At 40.0% G+C, this 20,536-nt stretch overlaps 1 protein-coding gene and 1 pseudogene across 1 annotated transcript in view; both read left to right on the plus strand.

The window, feature by feature from the left end:
* Positions 1–20,536, plus strand: part of NRG1 (neuregulin 1) — a 1,040,075-nt gene that overhangs the window by 324,326 nt on the left and 695,213 nt on the right. The window lies entirely within an intron of this gene.
* On the plus strand, positions 8,126–19,694 carry LOC123780381 (RNA-binding protein EWS pseudogene; annotated as a pseudogene).

Below are 20,536 nucleotides of genomic sequence, written 5' to 3' on the forward strand. Positions count from 1 at the left end.
TTCCTAGTCTACTGTAACTTAAAAAGCATGGCCCTCCGGCACACATCTTATCATACTAGAGCTCAATGCTTCCTGTTCTTTTTTCTTTCTTTGACTCCATTACATTTTTTAATTTGTCACAGGTTGCTGGGTCATAGGGCACAGGGATGTGGACTTGCCAGGGAGAGAGGTAGGCATAGGGTTTTAAGCATCCGTCCTATGCGGAGAATGTAGTAACAGTGCTGTTGCCCTACGTGGAGACAGAGCCTGGCAGGGCAGGAAGCTGCTGAGGTGTTGACTTGAGCCATGTGTCTTAGTGGAAATCTGTGTAGGAGAGAGATAAGAGCCTGGTTTTGGGGAAATGTGCTTTGTCATTATATATGTGACGTCTTTTGAAGTTCTAGGACAGCCTGATATAAAAGGAGAAATTAATAAAAAATGTTCCGTTTTTTGTATGCCTATAATACAGTCAAGTTCTTATTAATTTTTTAGCTCCTCGATTCATTCATCAAGATTCCTTTAGGAAGCTAAACAGACTTAGGACTAGCCGTCCTGTCGTTTGGATTTGTTGTTATTGTGGGTGTTCAGTTCCCTACAACAAAAATACCACGTGGAATAATAGACTTTCTGTCAAGCAGACGTGGTTGGAACCTGGCTTCTGCTACGTAGCTGTTCTGGGACTTTAGGAAATCACTCAATCTCTCTGAATCTTATTTTGTTTACATCTGTTAAATGTAAACACCATCTCATAGCCTGTGAGGAGAAAATGAAGGCATTTATTTAATTTGTCTGGGACAGGGCCTAGCAAATATGGGTTGCCCAATAAATACCAGTGCTTCTGCCCTATACTCCTCCAAAAACTTCTTGTTGGCATTTTCTACCTGTGACCCTGGTTTTTCAAAAAGTTCTGTCTGCACACAGATTGGACACAGTTAAAATTCCCTTTCATCATCTCCATTTTGCATTGATTAGTACAATTAATCTGATTAGAAGTATAAAACCATCAGTTCAATTTCTAAACACACACACACACACACACACATTGAAACAAATACCTATTAAATATTACTCTATTCTGGCGCTGAGCTTTGGAAACACAAGAGTGAATTATTAGTATAGCTTTTGCCCTAAAGGAGTCTTACATTAGTCTTGTCTGTGGATTAAAGTTACCAGGCAATGTCAAGTCAGCCTCATATTGCTGAATAGGGAGAAGCTCAAGATCCCAGGAGAACATAGGACTAGCTCCTGATCCCCTCTTGATGGGTCAAGGAAGAATACCAGGTACCACATTGAACAATAATTCCAGTAGTTATGGTTAATCTATACAGCCTTATTCAGGTAAATTCATGATTATCTTTAAGCTTCTTAAAGATGGCCCCAGCTGACACTTTAACAATTCCAGATGGCCAGCTACCATTTTGGAGTATGCATGACCCAGGTTTTGTGAAGGAAGAGTGGAAGTAGAGAATGACCATTTTGGAGTATGCATGACCCAGGTTTTGTGAAGGGAGAGTGGAAGCAGAGAATGACATAATTAGATTTGCCTTAGAAGCTGCAATGGCCGTGTTGCAAACTAATTTAAGTGAGAAGTCATGTGAGATTTAAAATGAAGCATGACTGAGAATCAAGAGGAAGGGGTGGATCCAATGGGCTTACTAATGACAGGTGAGACGGGGGATGTCAAAGAGAAGACATTTGTACTGCTCCTATCCATTAATCTCATTGGCTTCTTTTAATACTTATGGGGTTCGGGTGGTTTTATTCCAGGCTATCCTTTATGAGGTTGGGGTTTTCCTTGATGGCTAATGAAGCCTTGGGGACAAATGAGTTTTCAAGAATGAGAAAAGAGGAGGACTGAGAATGAAAAATGCTAAAGAGGAAGTTACAAAGGAGATCCACTTTCTTCTAAACCATTTCTTCCAGCTCCTTTGGATTCCTGCGACCTTTGGCCAGCTGCTGAGGGAAGTTCCTCTCTCTCATGAAGTCTGGTCATCAAACCTGGGAGTGTATTTTATTCTGCTCTTCTGAGTCACATTAGGCTCCAGAGTGATTAACTCTGTTTTCCCTGAATGTTGCATCTCCTTGGGAACTTCCACAATGATTTTGGTTTCCAGTCTAGAGATTTACTTTTGGTAGCTCATTCATTGTCAAAGAAGCAATAATTTTCACAGTACTATATTCAAACTCAGTTGATGATCAAAACCTTTCCAGATGAAGACCTCAGCCCCAAACACCTGGGGACTCTCTTGTTTCCTCTCTCACCCTCTAGGCAAGGGAATGTGCCTAAAAGCGCATGAGTATGTGTATGTATATATATACATACACACATATGTGTGTGTGTGTGTATATATATATATATATACACATATATATACATATTACATATGTATATATGTAATATATGTATTTATATATACATAAATGTAATATATGTATATATGTGCATACACACACACACACACACACACACACACACACCTTTGCAGTAAGGTTTAATAAAGGTCATAAGAAAAGGGTTTTTCTCCTTGTAAGCAGTTATAATTTGCTGTACTTCTATTCCTATTCACTTATCTTGAGTTTGCTTTAGGTATTTCTGGTTAGTATGTACTTGTAACGATGTTTCTCTCAGTGAAACTTTAGAGATGATTTTCAGTCCTTGGAATTTTTTTCATAGTTTCAAAAAGCAAGACTTTTGAAAATGGTTTGTGTTAAAAGGTTTGTGTGGGTTTAAATTAAAAGTAACAATTTACTGAGAGTAACAGAGTATAGTTCATTTAAATTGGTGGAGACATACAGACTTCACTTGGGAAGTCAGTATAAATCAATGCAGTAGAGGGAAAAGCATTCACTGTTCCCTTGCTGTTCCTTTTGGAAGGGTCGAGAAGATTGAAAGAGAATCCAAAACTTGACCCTCAATTTAAAGATGTTTGTTCAAGTGACTATATCTTGCTCTACACAGTATTAATAAGAAATAGGTTTATTTAAGTAATAATGAATTCATTTGTTGCCCCCAATCTAAAAATCCTTTATTTGATCTTTGAACTTTTACAAAAGTAGTATCTCCCTTCTTTACAAAATAGTTTGTGTAGACTACGAGTAGTCTTAAGACTACTCATAGTCTAAAAGAAAGAGGGTTATAGTACTTCTTTTTCAGTAAGATAAGCATCTCATCTGTTCATCCATGAATATATAAATTGACAGAAATAGAACAGAATTACAGACTAATATATTCAGGGGATGCCGTGGTTAGGAGTATGAGCTTGGGGTCTTGGCTCTTCCATTTTCTAGCTGTGTGACCTTGGGAAACTTACAGGACCTCTTTGAACTTCCCTTTCCTCTTCAGTTCAGCAGAGATAATAATGGTACTTCTCTCAAAGTTGAAGTGAACAGCAAATGAGATAATGCATGATAAAGAATAAGAGAAGGAAGAAGCAATGTGTGTTGGTTTCACTAGGGACATTTCTTACCCAGAACAAAATTAGGGATGCTTTTCTTCACAGTAAGAGAATATCCTTGCTTTTCCAAATGAAATTTGAATATGGTAAATGAAATGAAACATGAAGGAAAATTAGGAGCTATGATATTCTAAGATTTAAAAACAAGTCTAAGAATTCTCACTTTCAATTGTGCAAATGGCCAAATCTTTTTGATGAGGCACATTGACCAATCAGACACATACATAACAATACATCACTTTGAAAGTACTGCAATTCAACTTGTCAAGGAAACAGACTTCCACTAATGTTATATTGTGTTTGGATTTGGTATTCATATATTTTATCTATTCCTGTTTCATTGCAGTGGGACATTATGGAGGAATTGCTTAGAGGCACTCAACTTCAGCATATATTTTTGAAGTACGTGAGAGAAAATCCCAAAGCTGGTTACTAAGAGGTTTTGAAAGTCGTATTCATCTTCAAACCTCATAGGGATAGCTATCAGAAAGGGAAAAAAAAAGACTTGTAATTTTCCAATAATAAGATTTATAGAATTACCAAAGTTTAGTGAAGAGCCCTTGCTTTCCAACCTTGCAAATTACTGCCATTAGTTAATAAATTAATTAATGTTTCTTATCAAGAGGTGCTCAATGATGGTTTGAAAAATCACTAAAGGGGATGTGGAGAGAATTGAAGCTTAGAATAAATGACCTGTAAGGGACCTTCAAACTAAGATTTTTGTATTTTCAAGAATTATTTTCACTGTCGTTTGACATCCGAATCCAATCCCTTCTCTAGGGAACCAATTCAGATTAAAGGAATTTCAAAAATACCCAAGCAATCAATATCTAATTCATTTAAGTCCTGTTTCTTCCCAGGCCTGCTGGGTGTAAGCTTGGCGTTGCCTGCCATTTCTCTTACATTCAAGCACTTTGGGAAAGGAGCCATCTTTTTAGATCTATTTTCTCCCCGAAGCTTGGAAGCTGTATCTATATGAAAAGGGGTGACATACTAAGCCTAGTGTATTAAAACCTTTTCTAAGAGAATCAATATAACTTTGGAAAGGTTCATTTATATTTAAAGGAGAAAAGAGGCAGAAGTATAAATGGCTATAACATATCATGTAGAGATTGAAGAATGTAAGAAAGTATTGAAAAGTTACTGCTTGTTCTTATATTCCCAGCATCTATTATTATTTGACTTGGAGGGATGTTCCAGATCTTTAATTGAATGTGTTTTATCTTTTTCTACATAAAGACAAATGCTGGGTGTTTTGTTTTTGTTTTTTTTTTTGGTATTGGTTGCAATTACCTATCCGTTATCCCTGAAAATTCCTGTAGTAACCAATGATGACATAGATCATAGTTGTAACTAGTACTGGCTGTGTCAAAGAACCAGTAGGTTCATTAGAAAATATGGACATGAATCCTTGAGTTCCTTATCCTCATGTTCTAATGAACAAAATGCATCAGCTAAATTACTTTATTCCAGTATTTTAAGTGAATACATTGTGCTTTTATATTACTATTTTTTTTTTAGTTTCAGTAGCTTGAATATCTGAATTTTTAATTTTGGTTTGTGTTAGAATAGGTACCCAGTGCCTCTGGGTACAAATAATATATTAACAATTTGTGAGGCAATGAAACCAATAATTATTGTATAATTGACATTATGCCATTAACTTAAATTAACTTGTAGTATGTAAAACACCTGACTATTCTCACACATATTAGTGGTTTTCAAAATAAACATAAGGTGAGCCAATGCTTACTTATGATAGACAAGTGTATATCACCTGTCTTATCTTTGCTAAAGAAACCTCTCATTTCATCCTCAAAGGTGTTATAGTTGGCTCCTTTCAGCTTGGTAAAATAATCATACACTTTGTAATTTCACTTTCCAGCCATTAAACCCAATAACATGAAACAGTTTGTGCTTTTATTGTACTTACCTCTATCACGGGTCTCCCATCAATAGCTTAGTAAACCATGGGCCACTATCAAAGCCGGGGGAGGTCATTAGTTGAGAAAACATGACAGTAGAAATTATTTCCATAACCTGTCTTGAAGTCGGTCATGCTATTTTAATAGGTGAACTGCCTGGGAAATTCAGTTTAGAATGATACGCAAAGACAAGTTTGACATCACTGGTAATGGGTAGAAGATGCAGTAGAAGAAACTTTTCAAACTTAAACATCGTCTCTGTTCTAAACATACCATTGGCCGGCGGTGAGGTTACCCGAGAACTGAGCACTAGAAGCCATATGGAACCCCAGACTTCTGGCATGGACAGTAGGATATATCAGACTGGGAGCTGTCTGGCTTCAAACCCACATGCCACCAGACTGGAGTTCATCATGGCGAAGCACAGAAAAAAACGGCTGAAAGGCAGAGAAGTCTAATCAGCAGAGTAGAATGTGGTACACATTGTGTGCGAAAACGGACAAGAGATGGCAGTAAGGATTCTACAACATGGAAGTCTGGAAAGATCAAGAAGGGGCCCTGATAGGCAGAGATGAAGTAGACATATTTGGAGATACAGGCAAATCAACATTATCAGGTTTATTATAAAGAGAAAAGACCCTAGAATAGGACTAATATTCCATGGATAGACTCTAGTTTGGCTGAGTGATTTTCAAGGGCAATGCTGGACCTCAGTACTTTTCATGATCAGATTGATAATAACAGACATAGTGCTAAGGACTTTAGAGATTATTTTATTCCCCTAAAACTATGAAGTGCATACTAATGGTCTTTTCATTCAACGGATGAAGAAACCGAGCCACATGGAAGTTGTCACTTGCCTAGAGTCACACAGATAAAAAGTAAGAGTGTCAATATTCCTACCCAAGCAATCTGACTTCAGAGTGCATAGGGATTAACGTGATACTCTGGCAGGTAGGTTATGAAAGCTTTGACTTCAACACATTTGAATAAAGGGCCCACAGCTGGGACAAAAAATGCCCAAGACAAAAGCTCCATCGTTAGGGTCAAGGCGCAGGACCAAAATGGGGCTAGTGGTGGGGTGACTTGGCCTGAGCTTTTGGCCAAGAGCTTGTTACTGTCTTTCTTGGCCACAGACAGAACTGCTTCTAAAGGATGGTGAACAGCTAGATACTCAGGAGAGGCAAGTGACGATTACTAGAAAGAGAAGGAGAAGAAGTAGAAAAATGCAAATGTCAAGAAAAATCAGGCCTAGCACATAGTAGGCACTTAATGTATGTGAACAAATAAGTGAAACAGTGCTTCACATTTTCAGGGAGCTATCATTCTCAAAACTTTTTGGTAAACGATAATTGCAAGAAAAATCAACCTCTGTGGGTTTTAAGGAAGATGTTAGGGTCTGTATTCTGTGTCTCTTCAGGAGTGGAAGGGAGATTTACTTTTTACTCTATGCTCTTTTCTACTTTTATGCCTTTTTTTTTTTTATCATGTTCATATTTCCCCTTTAAAAAAGTCACAGTAGGAGAGAAAGAGTCTTTCCTTTTTGTAACTTAGCCTGAATCGTACCATACGGGGATTTAGAGACCTAATTCACAAAGACTCAGTGAACCTAATCATCTTTCCTAGACCTGCTGTAGTAATCCAGCAAAGGCATTAAGATTAGAGACATATTTACCATTGTCCTTAAAACTATGTTGAAAGATACACAAGAATTTCTACTTCAAGGCACCTATATGAAGACCTTTAATAGCCCCAACTTAAGAAGAGATACCCTAGAATCCTAGGCTGGTCTATAGCTTTGTCCCATTATTTGAAATGGTGCTTACATGTGTTTGAGATATTTTTCCTATTATCCGTTATTATAGTTTCCCCACTGCAATTCATTGCACAGTGCTTCTTAAGGGAGCTGCTTAATACGTTTCAATCTTAGAAACCAATTCTGAACTGCATTTTCCTATTGAATATATCTGGCACATTCGGGATCTAGTGAGAATAACCTATGTATATTACACCGAAGTAACATAGATGGGCTCTCATTAGTAGAAGGAAGTTGAGTAAATGTTGATATTGAAGAAGATTCATGAAATATTTGAACACAGTCACAGTCCATACCCAATTCTCAATGGTTGGTTTTATAGACCATGAAATCATAGCTAAAGTCAACTCTGGTTCTGCCCTAATGGAGAAGAACAGTGGCACAAATAATCCTAAACCGTAGATAATTCAAATGCATTTCTACTTGGCTTTGGAATGCTTTTTATGATAATTTTCACAGCACATTGCCCTTCTAATTATGTTTTGTTTTGGGTAATATTGAAATTAACTTGTATTTAGTGATTATGTGCTATCCGATTGGATTAGAGAGGAGCCCCAGGAGTGTGTTAGAAAACCGGCCGTGTATGCTCCTCCGTACTTTACACAAGGGCAGTCCCAACAGTTAAAAGGCTTATAGAAATGGAAATGCTCTGACTAGCAAGCAGATAGCTCCAGGACTCAGCTGCATGAAATTTCTTCTTCGTCTTCATTTTTTTTTTTTTCCCTTGGAGGCATGGAAAGTAACTCAAAAGGAGAAATCTGGGTACATTAGCAGTAGGCTTCGGATAGTGAGGAGTACTTAGACCTGGATAGCCTCAAACAGTGGCGGCAAAAGCAATCTGAGCAGTCAGGCATGAAAGTAAGGCAGTGGGTCAAAATGAAGTAGGAGGAGAGCGGCCTTGATAAGTGGTTTCTGTAGATCCAAGCAAGGCACTTGCTTGAAGGCTTAGCATGCAAACAGGCGTCCACGATTCCATGCAAACCAGAAGACAAGGTGAAGAAGGAACAGGAACCAGCCCGATGTTCTGTGTAGTGGTGCAAAGGGGCGGTCACAAGGCGGTACTACCCACCGAGGCAAGAGTCCACCCAGGCCAGGAAGTGTGTGCAGAACCGCCACTCACCACCCTTAGCAAGACCAGAGCCAAAGACAAAACACCTAAAAAGTAAGTGGCCAGCTGCTTATTTGATTGAACACAATGCCAAAAGCACCTGAGTATTGTCTTTAAGACACTAGTCAGAGTTGTTAAGATAAAGCCTCAAACCCTCCCTGAAAAGATCGCTGTGGTGAAAATGTCGGAGAAGAACAAAATTGTTTGTACAGCAGGCCTTGGGGCCACCACTTGGAGGCACAGCTTTCTATTTAAATTCTTTCCGGTGCTGTGAACAAGACTGGATCTAATCCCTGGGTTCTTCAAAATCTCTTTTAAAACACTGGCCAAAGGAGGCCATCTCTCCCTTCTGTTGGTTTCCTTTAGTACTCCTAAGGATTTTCAGTTGTTTCCACAAATATTAAAAAAGAAACAAAACAAGAGGAAAAACTAGATATATATGGCAAATTTAAGATGACTCTGGTTTAGGTTTCCATGAGCTGACACTGATGGATTATTAGTGGCTGTCGGGAGCGCTAGGTTGAGAAGGGCTCAGCAGCTGAGAATGCCATAATTGATTTGGCAAATGTCCGCTCAAGTGAAGAAAGGGGAGTGTTGACAAACTGGCGTCATCTTAGCCCCTCTTCATTTTTTTCCTGAAGGACCAATATACATTAAATGTCACTTTATTTTTGTTTGCTTTATTCCATAATTATTATTAGAACGTAAGCTCCACAAGAGCAGAAACCCTGATTGACTTGTTCCTTGGCATCTAGAACAGGACATGAAATGTTGTAAGTGGTCAGCAAGGATTTGCTGGACTCAGCAAGGACTTCCCGCCCTCATCTAATATAGATCCTAGCTCTGAAGTTGCAGAACCATTGTGCTGTACTGGCGGAAGTGATTTCCTGGGTTTGCTAACCCAGAAAGAATCAGCATTTTATTTTTTCCATCTGTGTGCCAACATCACATTAGGCACTGGGTTTTCATTTGAGGGATACGCCTCTCCCGCGGCCAGCGGGCATAAATGTGGTAATTGATGCAATGAGAGAAGCTTCTCTGCCAACCAGGGAACAGGCATTACCCCCGATAGGCCCACGCCGTAACTAAGATCTTTGCTATCGCTCTGTTAGAGAGGTGTCATTGCTCCTCCATTCCTCCTTCACTCTCCCCACTCTTCCTTTTTCAACCATGTTAGAGTCCTCACTGGCGTATCACCAGTGAGGCTGTTCTGGCCCTTTATAATTCCTGTGTAGGAAGGATTTTCCAAGTTGTCTGTTTACCCCATGCGGCATTCCTTCCATCTGTTTACTTTGGGTTTGTTTCTGTGTAATTTAACTTTCTACAACACACGAAAATACTGTTGAGTTTCTTCTTAAACCTGTGATATTTCTTATGCTGTGGGATAACCTCAAGAAACATTAAATTCTTTTTTTTTTTTTAAGATTTTATTTATTTATTCGACAGAGATAGAGACAGCCAGCAAGAGAGGGAACACAAGCAGGGGGAGTGGGAGAGGAAGAAGCAGGCTCATAGCGGAAGAGCCTGATGTGGGGCTCGATCCCAGAACGCCAGGATCACGCCCTGAGCCGAAGGCAGACGCTTAACCGCTGTGCCACCCAGGCGCCCCAAGAAACATTAAATTCTAAGAATTTAATACCAATATGATATTGGGCTCGTTGTTAAAGCAGTAAAAGCCTTCCTATTTATGTTGTTTCACTTTTCAGAGGAATTTAGAGCTTTTTATTGAAGTAAGGCATTTCATAACCATGTCAAGGTACTTTGAGGGAGAGGTTAACTGACTAAGCATCAGCCAGTCCTGGAATGTTTGATGCCGATCGTCTCAAAAGGGCTCCGTCTGATGTACATTCCACCTGAGCACGTTTTACCAACAATTGCCTTTCCTCTCCTCTAGACAGGAAGGATGGAAGCTCATTTTACAAGACACATGAATACCTCACCACTACATGTGCGTATCCTCATGCACCGATTTTTTTTTCTCTCTCTCTCTCTCCTTTGCTCACCTCTTTACAAAGAAGAAAACCCAGTTTCCCTTTTTCTATCCTAAGATCCTTATTTCAGAAAAAGTCAATAAGGTAGCCAAAAAACACCCTCTCAAGAATTGGGATGTCCCTCTTATTTCTGACAGTTCTTAAGGCATGTGTGTGCGCATGTGTGTCTCCAAGGCGGGGTAATGGTAATAGTGTGTTTGACAAGGATCGGTCAGGCAAAACACTCCAAGCGCTATTCATATTTTATTGTTGTAAAACTGAGGCAGGGGTAGGCAGACTGTTATTGTCTATGTTGAGTGAGTCTCCAATGCACTGATCTGTTTACCTTAATTATGAATACATAAAATAACTGCCAAATAAATACAAATACATGACAAATACATAATGAAGCATACATAAAATAATTGACAAGTAGATATACAACAGTTTCATTTGGGGACCAATAATGGTATACTATGAGTGGCTGTCAAGCCTGTCTTTTAAACTTTCATTATATTGCTGGCCTGGCTGAAAAAAAAAAAAAAAAAAAGAAAGAAAGAAAGAAAGAAAGAAAGAAAGAAAGAAAGAAAGAAAGAAAGAAAGAAAGAAAGGATGGTTTGACCTATTTTCTACTGAAAGAATTCATTCATCCTCCATACTGGTTCTGAAAACATGAACTTCTCAGTAAATTCAGATATAGCTAATGACCGTTTTCAGGATATGGTGGAGAAGGGCTAACAGTAGCCCTTTGGTTTTCCAAATGCCAGTTACTTAAATGTTTCCAGGTCTTCCTTCTCCTCAACTCCATTTCCTCATACCCTGTAGACATGGCTACCCTTTCCTTATCTCCTAATAATGTCGATCGAATTAAGAAACAAAGTAGAGGAGCATAGAGAAAGGGAGGGAAAAATAAAACAAGACGGAATCAGAGAGAGAGAGACAAACCATAAGAGACTCTTTTTTTTTTATAATTTTTATTTTGTTATATTAGTCACCATCAGTACATCCCCAGTTTTTGATGCAATGTTCCATGATTATTTGCATATAAATCGTAGGAAACAAACTGAGAGTTGCTGTGGAGGGGTCAGTAACTGGGTGATGGACATTAAAGAGGGCACGTGATGTAATGAGCACTGGGTATTATATAAGACTGATGAGTCACTGAACTCTACCTCTGAAACTAATAATATGCTATATATTAATTAATTGAATTTAAATAAAAATAAATACATGAATACATAAATCATAAAACAAATAAACAATAACAACAATAAAAAATAATGTCGATTTACCTGGCTGTCATGTCAAAGTTAAGGGCAAGTGGGAGAAGGAGTTCTGGGGGGTAGCCTGGACAAGAAAATGGTGCTTAAGGAAAGTTCTCAGTTTCTATAACAGATGGCAGGATCAGGCCTGAGCATGTCATGTGAGCTTCTAGCAGTAGCTCAACTATTAATTTCTTTGCTTTGCTTCAGACCACTCACCTGACTTGTTACTTCCCATTGCTTTGAGGGCTCTTGACCTGTCGATCTGCGATCCTGCCTGGACGCTCCACGTGAACGGTGGGTACAGTGGTTCCACCCACTGTTCTTCTCAAATGTAGGGAATGTGGACCACTTAAAGCCTTAGGGATCATTCCAGGCTGTAGCATCCTCTTGAGCCTTAATCTAATGTTAATATCAAAACGACTTGAAGACGGTTTAGGAAACCTTTAGGCTAATCATTTATATATTTTTTCCTTATCTCTAAACTCCCTTGGCATTGTCCAAAGTGTAAACTCTTTTTGGTTAGCAAACCAATTTTCATCTCCTTTAGGTCTGCCCCCCCATTCTTACTCTCCACTGTTGACTTGGCTCTGTGTCTGTTGGGTTGTTAACAAATCCTCCACATTCTCAACATCTTCTCCCTGCATTTGAAACCTAGGTCTTCTTTAAGGACACTGGTTCCCTGCAGCTCAGTTTCCTTTCCCATAGCACACATACACCTTTGTGACTAGAGAATGGGGGTGGCCTGTAGGGGGTGACTAGCATGGCAGCTTCCTCCTTTCCCATTAGAATTTTCAGATATTTGCCAAAGTATGCTCATGTTCTCCCCCAAAGTGTTCTCTTTGGTGGATCTTGCCATCGGGCTACGTATATTTTATCCCTCCTCATAACTCACATTATGGCCCTGGAAATGTCCTTAATAGACAACCATAAGTGAATTAGGCAATAGGGCCATGGTCTTACTTAGAGACGCTTTTGTGTGGTTTCCTCATTTGCTTGGAATGGCCATTAAACAACCTTGATGTCGGCTCTGTCAGGGACCTTTGTCTCCGTATGTCCACAGGAATTTATTTTCTCAGCCGCTTCTTATGCCCTCTCAACAAGAACCTCTCATATCCCACCTTTCCTCTTGAGCCTAAGTGCTCTTTGACAACCCTTTCGTACGCCCAGTCTTGAGTCTTTTATTCTCTCCCCATTTTCAAGGCCCTTTAAGCTTCATCTTCAGGACCTTGTGGTCATTCACTTGAATTTCTCCTTCACCAGCTCCCTTGACCTTTCAATTTGTTCTCTTTACAAAGCCCCTCCAGTCCCGGGTTAGTTCTCTTATTGACCTCTGCTACTCCTAGAGCCAGTCATACTCGGAATAAGGAAGGACGGCACTGGAATATATTATTTATCTTGATAGCATGCACTTTACGTCACATCCTGGTGCTGTTTGACAGGCCCTGGAAGTCCGTGCAGACTGTGTAGGTCACACCATGCCTCAGAGCCCAAACAACCAGCACTGAAAATTACTGAGTCCCCTAACTGGGAAAGGGTGATAAACTAAGCTGTTTTAAAAATTTCAGTTTAAATGTGCACACACATAATAGATAATTTTATAGGGACGAGCACATATGATTATATCTTATAAACAAACTGGTGGGGAGAGATTTAGCAGAATTTCTAGGTATTTTTTTTTCCTTTTTGGTTTAGTTTCCACTTTTCTTCTCATTCCCTACATCAATATCAGCCTCACCTCATAAACATATACCCAGAAAAATTATATCAATAACCTAGAATGTGTCTGGGTTTTTTTCCCCCAAAACTTGTATACCTAAAGAAGCATACAAATTCGTACATACATACACATACATATGTAATAAACACTCATTTATATATATATTTATATATATTTATATATATATATACACACATACATGCATGTATATATACACACACATATGCATTCATACATACATATATACACACACACTATAGATATATAGGTTTTTGGTCATTGTTTTATTTATTTTATTTATTTTTTTTAAAGATTTTTATTTATTCATTTGACAGAGATAGAGACAGCCAGCGAGAGAGGGAACACAGCAGGGGGAGTGGGAGAGGAAGAAGCAGGCTCATAGCGGAGGAGCCTGATGTGGGGCTCGATCCCAGAACGCCAGGATCACGCCCTGAGCCGAAGGCAGACGCTTAACGACTGAGCCACCCAGGTGCCCCTGGTCATTGTTTTAAAAGGCGAGATCATAATATGCACATTTTCAGATCAGAAACTCGCTCTTGTACCGCCTAAGTCCAGTGCTCTTTCCATCACACTATATTGAATCCCATAAATACCTACAACTTAATGTGAGAATATGCCACAACATAAGATAAATTTTCAGGACTGAGATAGGGAGAACATAGAGAAGAGCAAGAATTCAGCAAAGTTCCTGTTAATGGTTCAGTGGCTGTGTGGATAGACCAAACTGTTTTTATTGAGCCCAATTTATCAACCAGTGGAGATTCATTAAGACTCCCAGAATTTGAAGGGACATCAATAAAAGAGAGAAATTTGTGTTGCAGAGCTATGTGAGATATCTTATGAGAGGAATTCTCTCCCCACCTTAATAACGCTCTTTTCACGGAGAAAGCCATGGGCAGGCTGGGGTGGAAGACCCTCACCGGACTCCAAACCACATCTGGAAAGGCTCAGCTTTCAGATTGGAGCTCCTCTCGCAGTGCTGGAAATATTCGTCTTGAGTGTTAGAAAGCTGTTTCCCAAGATGATAAAACTCGTGGCAAAATATAAGAACCTTCATGTTTTTAGAAAAAAAAACACCACACTTTTACATGACATTTCTTAATGGGGCATATATGGATGTATTTGTCAAGAGTTCTCCTCTGCCAGATTTTTGTGCACTTGGTGAATGTCCATTGTCCCCAAAGTACCCTAAGTACTAGTCCATTCAGTCATCAGATAATTTAGGGGCATGCCCACATTATGCTAGGTACTGAATAAAGGGAGAGAGAGTATGGTTTTCTGGGCCTCCCACATCCAAGTGGGAAACGTACTACCGAATATCCTGTGTGCTGGTCCCTCCAGATAACTCAATGTGGACTTTTTGACCTTCACCGCCAAAATAGCAGGGAAGGAACAAATGTTCCTTCAAGCCAGCTAATTCTTTGGTTATTATAAAGCTGATTGGATCTTTTGTATGCATTCCAAAGACTCCAAAGAGAGTCCTTGAAGGTGTAATTCCACCAGAAGAGGTTTGCTCCAGACCCCTTGAGACACCCCACAGCAGGAGCTCTTCAGCTCTATTATGCGATGTGCTTTCCCATTATAGGGCACCTGACAGTTGAATAGAAAATTGCTTTTGGTGCTGGTTCTTCTGTGACAGTTCACAAACAGTACTAGGTTTCAGGCCTCTATTGTATATATCATCTTTTCCTTGAAGTGTACCGCATCTTCCTGCATATAATTATAATAGGATTTTTTTTTTTTCTCATACCTACCATGTATCAGATTCTCTCCCGGGCACTACACAGGCATTTTTCTGCTACCATCACCTTGCCAGTCATGTTATTATCCTCACTTCAGAAAGGAGGTTCAGAGAGTTGAGGTAGTTCCCAGCATGTCACAGAACTGTAAGAAACAGTAAGAATGAAGCTCAGATTTCTGTGTCTCCAAAGTCAGGGTTGAGACTCTTGGCATTACAGCCCCCTACAGCTCTGCATCAAAAGACAATCAGGAGGTGGGGACAAAGTTGGGGCAAGAGTGTATTCTGCTGGGTCAGTTTTTAAAGGAGAGCCTCATTTTCTAAAGCTGGATATTAAATGTTTACAAGATGTATTTGATGTTAGTGCAAATATATCTCCCAGAGCTGGGATTTTCGGTAATTGCCATTCTCACACCAGTACTGTGAGGAACAGTGGGAAGGGAGAACAGGTTGACTTTTCCAGGAAGGAGACAGTTTGAAAAAAAAGAAGAAGAAGAAGACAGAAAGTGAAACTATAATTCCTAGGCCCGACAGAAAATATCTCTAGGGTCATTATGGCTGATCCAATGCTTGTTTTTCTGGGTAATCAGATAACCTAGCTTTCAGTGAGTGTAAATTTCTCTACATCTCTTTGGTTAACTATTTCTAAGGATAGGTGGACTGTCCAGATAAAGTGGCTTAAATCCACTCTAGATGAGAAAAAGTCTCTCATGAGACCGTGTGCCACGATATAAATATAGTCATGCACATTTAAATTTAACCATTCTATAGCTCTTATACTTGTTTAATACTCGTTTTGCACAAAGTCTCCTTTGCAATAGATTTCTAGATGGTTGGTGTTATAAGGTCAGTATTTATTCAAGAAAGGAGAGCAACCTCAAAAAGACTAAGTGACCCTTGAGAGCTTACCTATGGACTCTCTGACAGAGCTGGGGATTACATGCCTCTGAGGTGACACACTGTATGTGCTGTTTCTCGTAATTTCTCATGTGTTACGTCAGTACACTCGTTCACTGAGCATGTCTGCATTAGCTGAGGAATGTATCCTGATCGATGTCTGCCCATTCTCTGGATAATTACCACTGTTTGGTAAAAGATTAGGAGTCCTGAGTTCACCTCCCTGGTAATGAAATCAGCTGTTTGGTTAATGTTAACATTACACAGTTAATGCCTGAACAATTCCTCAGCCCCCCACTCTCTACCCTTAATCCTGTGTCTCCCTTCATCTTGGTAGTTTCTGAGCTATTCTGTATTAACCCGGTAACTGGATGAACTAATTCCATGTAGTAACCATGTGCTCTGACAAGAGTCCAGTGACTGAGAGGCCCCAAGAACAGGGCACTCAATAGCATTATCCTCTCTTGACATTCCATATGTGGATGTTAGTGGGAGATGAAATTAGCTTATTATATATTTTAGAAAGAAATATCAAAGTATTGAAAAATTCTCCCATGTATCCAGCAGCAAACTTTTGTTTTCCAACTTTAGTTTTACTATAAAGGTAAAAAAATTATTAATCATTACTCCATCTCAACTGTTTTTACTTTGTGAGAAATGCGAGATCAGTGGGCGAGGATCTGGCATGGGGGGGTGTGTGTTTGCCTGTGGGTGTGCGTGTTACTTATGGCTGTTAATTATCTAAGAAAGGCAAATGCTCAAGTGAAGGGAAACAGACAACGGTTCACAGTGATTACGAAGCTGTGTTTGTATTGCTGCCAACTCTTGGGGAAAATTTCATATCTGCTGCTACAGAAAAAATACTGGAAAACATCAGTGAAAACCTACAAATGAAATCCTGAAGACTATAAAGATTTATGTCTCTTGGTAATTCAAAATAGGGACAAATATTATTATTTATGAAGACTAAATGTTTGTGTTTCTATGCTACAATATTTAGTAGCAATAATTATTCCCATATAGTGTTTATATTAATCCTGACCATGCTGATTCAGAGTATGAGCTGTGATTTATCTTTGTCGGTTTATGAAGCCAGTTTGTTAGGCACATGATCAATGTAATTTGCTTCCTGTCATTCAGAAAACCAGCAAACCTCCACCATTGTAGAAGCATCTGTATACAAGTGTTATTTTAATTTTATATAAAATATTCTTCTTTACTTGGACATTAGTATGTTAACTTCAAACCCAACATGTTTATACTGAAGTCTTCAATTTCTAGGATAAACCAGTGTCTCCTGCTGATTCTTATTTTTGTTGATATAACTATGGCCCCCATCACGGAACCCCAAAGTCTTCCTTAATGACCCCGTTTCCTTAAAGACTCCTCTCATGTTATGCATATTTATTCTGTCAGAACATCCAGAAATTCTGTCTTTCTAGTATGTTTTACAACTATCTTTTTAGCTTCATTTCTAGCGCCTCCATCTCGGACCTCTACTCATCCACTGGACTTATTTTTCATCTCCCTGCCTTCCATTTTTCTTCCTCCAATCCATCCTATGCATCAGAGTTCCTCCATCTTTTGGCATCTGCAAACCACTTAATAGATATCTAGGGGTACAAACAAACGAATTAAAGGTAAATTTTAATTTTTAAAATAATAGTAAATAATTTAAAAGTGGTAATAGCAATTATGAATAATTAGTTCATTATAATAATTATAGCAATGATAATGAAAAAAATTATATCATGAGAGGAGGAGAGTATTTTTACTCTTACACAAGGATATAGATAACCAGCTCTCACAGAGTTTGAATAGTAGACTCTATATAGAGTCTATTTCTTCATTCGTTCTTTATTTCTACCGAATCAGAAAGACTTAACTTAAAAGTCATTGAGGTAATGAGAGGGAAGGAGAGAAAATGGTACCACGATTAGAGTCCCTACAGCCAAGCTGCAGCTGAGCAGGGCTACAGTGCTTACATCACCCAGCCCACTCAAGGATATGCACAGTCCACCCAGGCATATGGGCAGCAAAGTTATGGACCTATGGACAGCCCACTGATGTCAGCTCTACCCAGGCTCAGACCACTGTGACCTATGGGCAGACTGCCAATGCAGCTTCTTATGGACTACTCCGACTACCCTCCAGGCGTACAGTCACCCTGTCCAGGGCTACGGTACTCATGTTTAAGATACCACCATTGCTACGGTCACTGCCACCCAGGCCTCCGATACAGCTCAGTCTGCATATGGCACTCAACCTGCTTACTCTGCCTGTGGGCAGCAGCCAGCAGCCACTGCACCTGCACAACCACAGGATGGTAACGACCTGCTAAGACTAGTCAATCTTAATCTAACACAGGGGGTTGCAACTAGCCCAGCCTAGGATATGGATGGAGTAACTACAGTTATCCCCAGGTACCTGGGAGCTACCGTGTGCGGCCAGTCATGGCACCACCATCTTATCCTCCTACCAGCTCTTTCTGTACACAGCTGACTTGTTATGATCAGTTCCTTTCAACAGAACACCCATGGGCAGGTTAGCGGCTATGGACGGCAGAGAACTGTGGTCAACAAAGCAGCTGTGAGCAGCAGCCACCCACTAATTGCCCAGCTCCGGCAAACTGGGTCCTACAGAGCAGGCACTGCAGGCAGCAGAGTTCATTCTGACAGGCCCACCCCAGTAGCATGGATGTTTATGGACAAGAGTCTAGAGGATTTTCTGGACCAGAAGAGAACCGGGGCATGAGTAGCCCTGACAACCAGGGCAGGGAAAGAGGGGGAATTTGATCATGGAGGCATGAGCAGAGCTGGGTAGGAAGGAGGATGCAGTGGAATGGGTGCTAGAGAGCGAGGTGGCTTCAACCAGCCTGATGGACTCATGGATGAAGGACCGGGTCTTGATCTAGGCCCATCTGTAGATCCAGATGAAGACTCTGACAACAGTAAAATTTATGTGCAAGGCTGAAACGACAGGACGGCTCTAGATGATCTGGCAGACTTTAAGCAGTATGGAGTTGTTAAGGTGAACAAGAGAATCAGACAAACCATGGTCTATATCTGCTTGAACGAGGAAACAGGAAAGCCCAGAGGCTATGCTACAGCATTCTACAAAACCTACCAACTGCCAAGTCTATCTTGGACTGGTTTGATGGGAATGATTTTCAAGGGGGCAAACTTCAGGTTTCTCTTGCTTGGAAGAAGCCTCCGATGAACAGCATGTGGGGTGGTATGACTCCCCATGAGGGTAGAGGGATGTCGCTACCACTCCATGGAGGTCCAAAGGGCCCAGGTGGTTGCATGGGAGGCTGTGGAGGTAACAGAGATGTCTTCAACCTAAGAGAGCCCTGGGCTCCTGAGGGAACCCATCTGGAAAAAGATACAACCAGCACCAGGTTGGAGACTGGGAGTGCGTCAATCCAGCGTGTGGAAGCCAGAACTTCACCTGGAGAATAGAATGCAACCAGTGTAAGACCCTAAAGCCTGAAGGCTTCCACCACCCTTTCCACCTTTGGACAGTGATCTTCACAGAGGCAGCCCTGGTGGCCTGCAGGGAAGAAGAGGTGGCCTTGTGGACCATGGTGGTCCCAGTGGAATGTTCAGAGGTGGCCATGGTGGAGACAGAGGTGACTTCATGGTGGCCGGGGCATGGACCCAGGTGGCTTTGGTGGAGGAAGACAAGGTGTTCCTGATGGGCCTCCTGAACCTTCAATGGAGCAAATGGGAGGAAGAAGAGGCAGGAGTGGAGGACCTGGAAAAATGGAAAAAGATGCACACTGTCAGGGACACACAGACTGACCCTACCAGACACAGAGACCTCATGGCGCTGGGCTGACTACTAGATTTATTTCAGAAAATGTTTTAAATTTATAATTCCATATTTGTAGTATTGGTCACAACATTATGATTATTCCTTGCCTATACTTTAGTATTTTTCACTGTCTGCGAAGAAACATTAAAACAAGTTAAAGAGTATTAAAAAAAAAAAAAGTCATTGTGAAGAGCAGCAGACTAGTTCTGGTTTTTCTGATCATGCAAGGATTCAGAAATTACAGAGAGTTTTCACTGTAGACATCCAGAGCCCTATCAGGACCTAATTAGGTTGAGGGCATGCCCTTCTCCAAAGTGGCTGGAATGTTGAATTCATCAGCACAGGAGATAACTGACCAATGGATTTCTAATGAATTTTTGGTTGAATTTGTTGTGATAATTATTTCTTCATATCCATTTTTGGCATTCAGATGTGTTAAAAATGGCCAGTAACAACACTAGTTTCTTTCTTCAATTAGTTTGGAATATCTTTAAATAATAAGGAAGAAGCTCTTGTCAACTAATCTGTTTATATCAAAATTCAGTCTTTTTAGAACTTTTCCTCTCTCTCCCTACATGTTAAAAATTCCATGTTGCCTCTGAAGTAATAGATTCAGAGTCTTTCAGATATAGAATACACCACTTAGATAAGCCATTGGAAATTAAAGAAATCTTTTTTCTTGGATTTTTTTAATTTATTGTTTCATTTAAAGATCTTTACTCTTGACAGCTAGAGGTCTTGAGTGTGAAGCAACAGAATGTAATGTTCTCAACCTATTTTCTTGCACAGCACGCTGGAAATTCTTGGCTACGATCTGATCATATTTGTA

Source organism: Ursus americanus, chromosome 27 (assembly GCF_024610735.1).
Source record: "Ursus americanus isolate L20-20 chromosome 27, mUrsAme1.1.p, whole genome shotgun sequence".
Lineage (NCBI taxonomy): Eukaryota > Metazoa > Chordata > Mammalia > Carnivora > Ursidae > Ursus > Ursus americanus.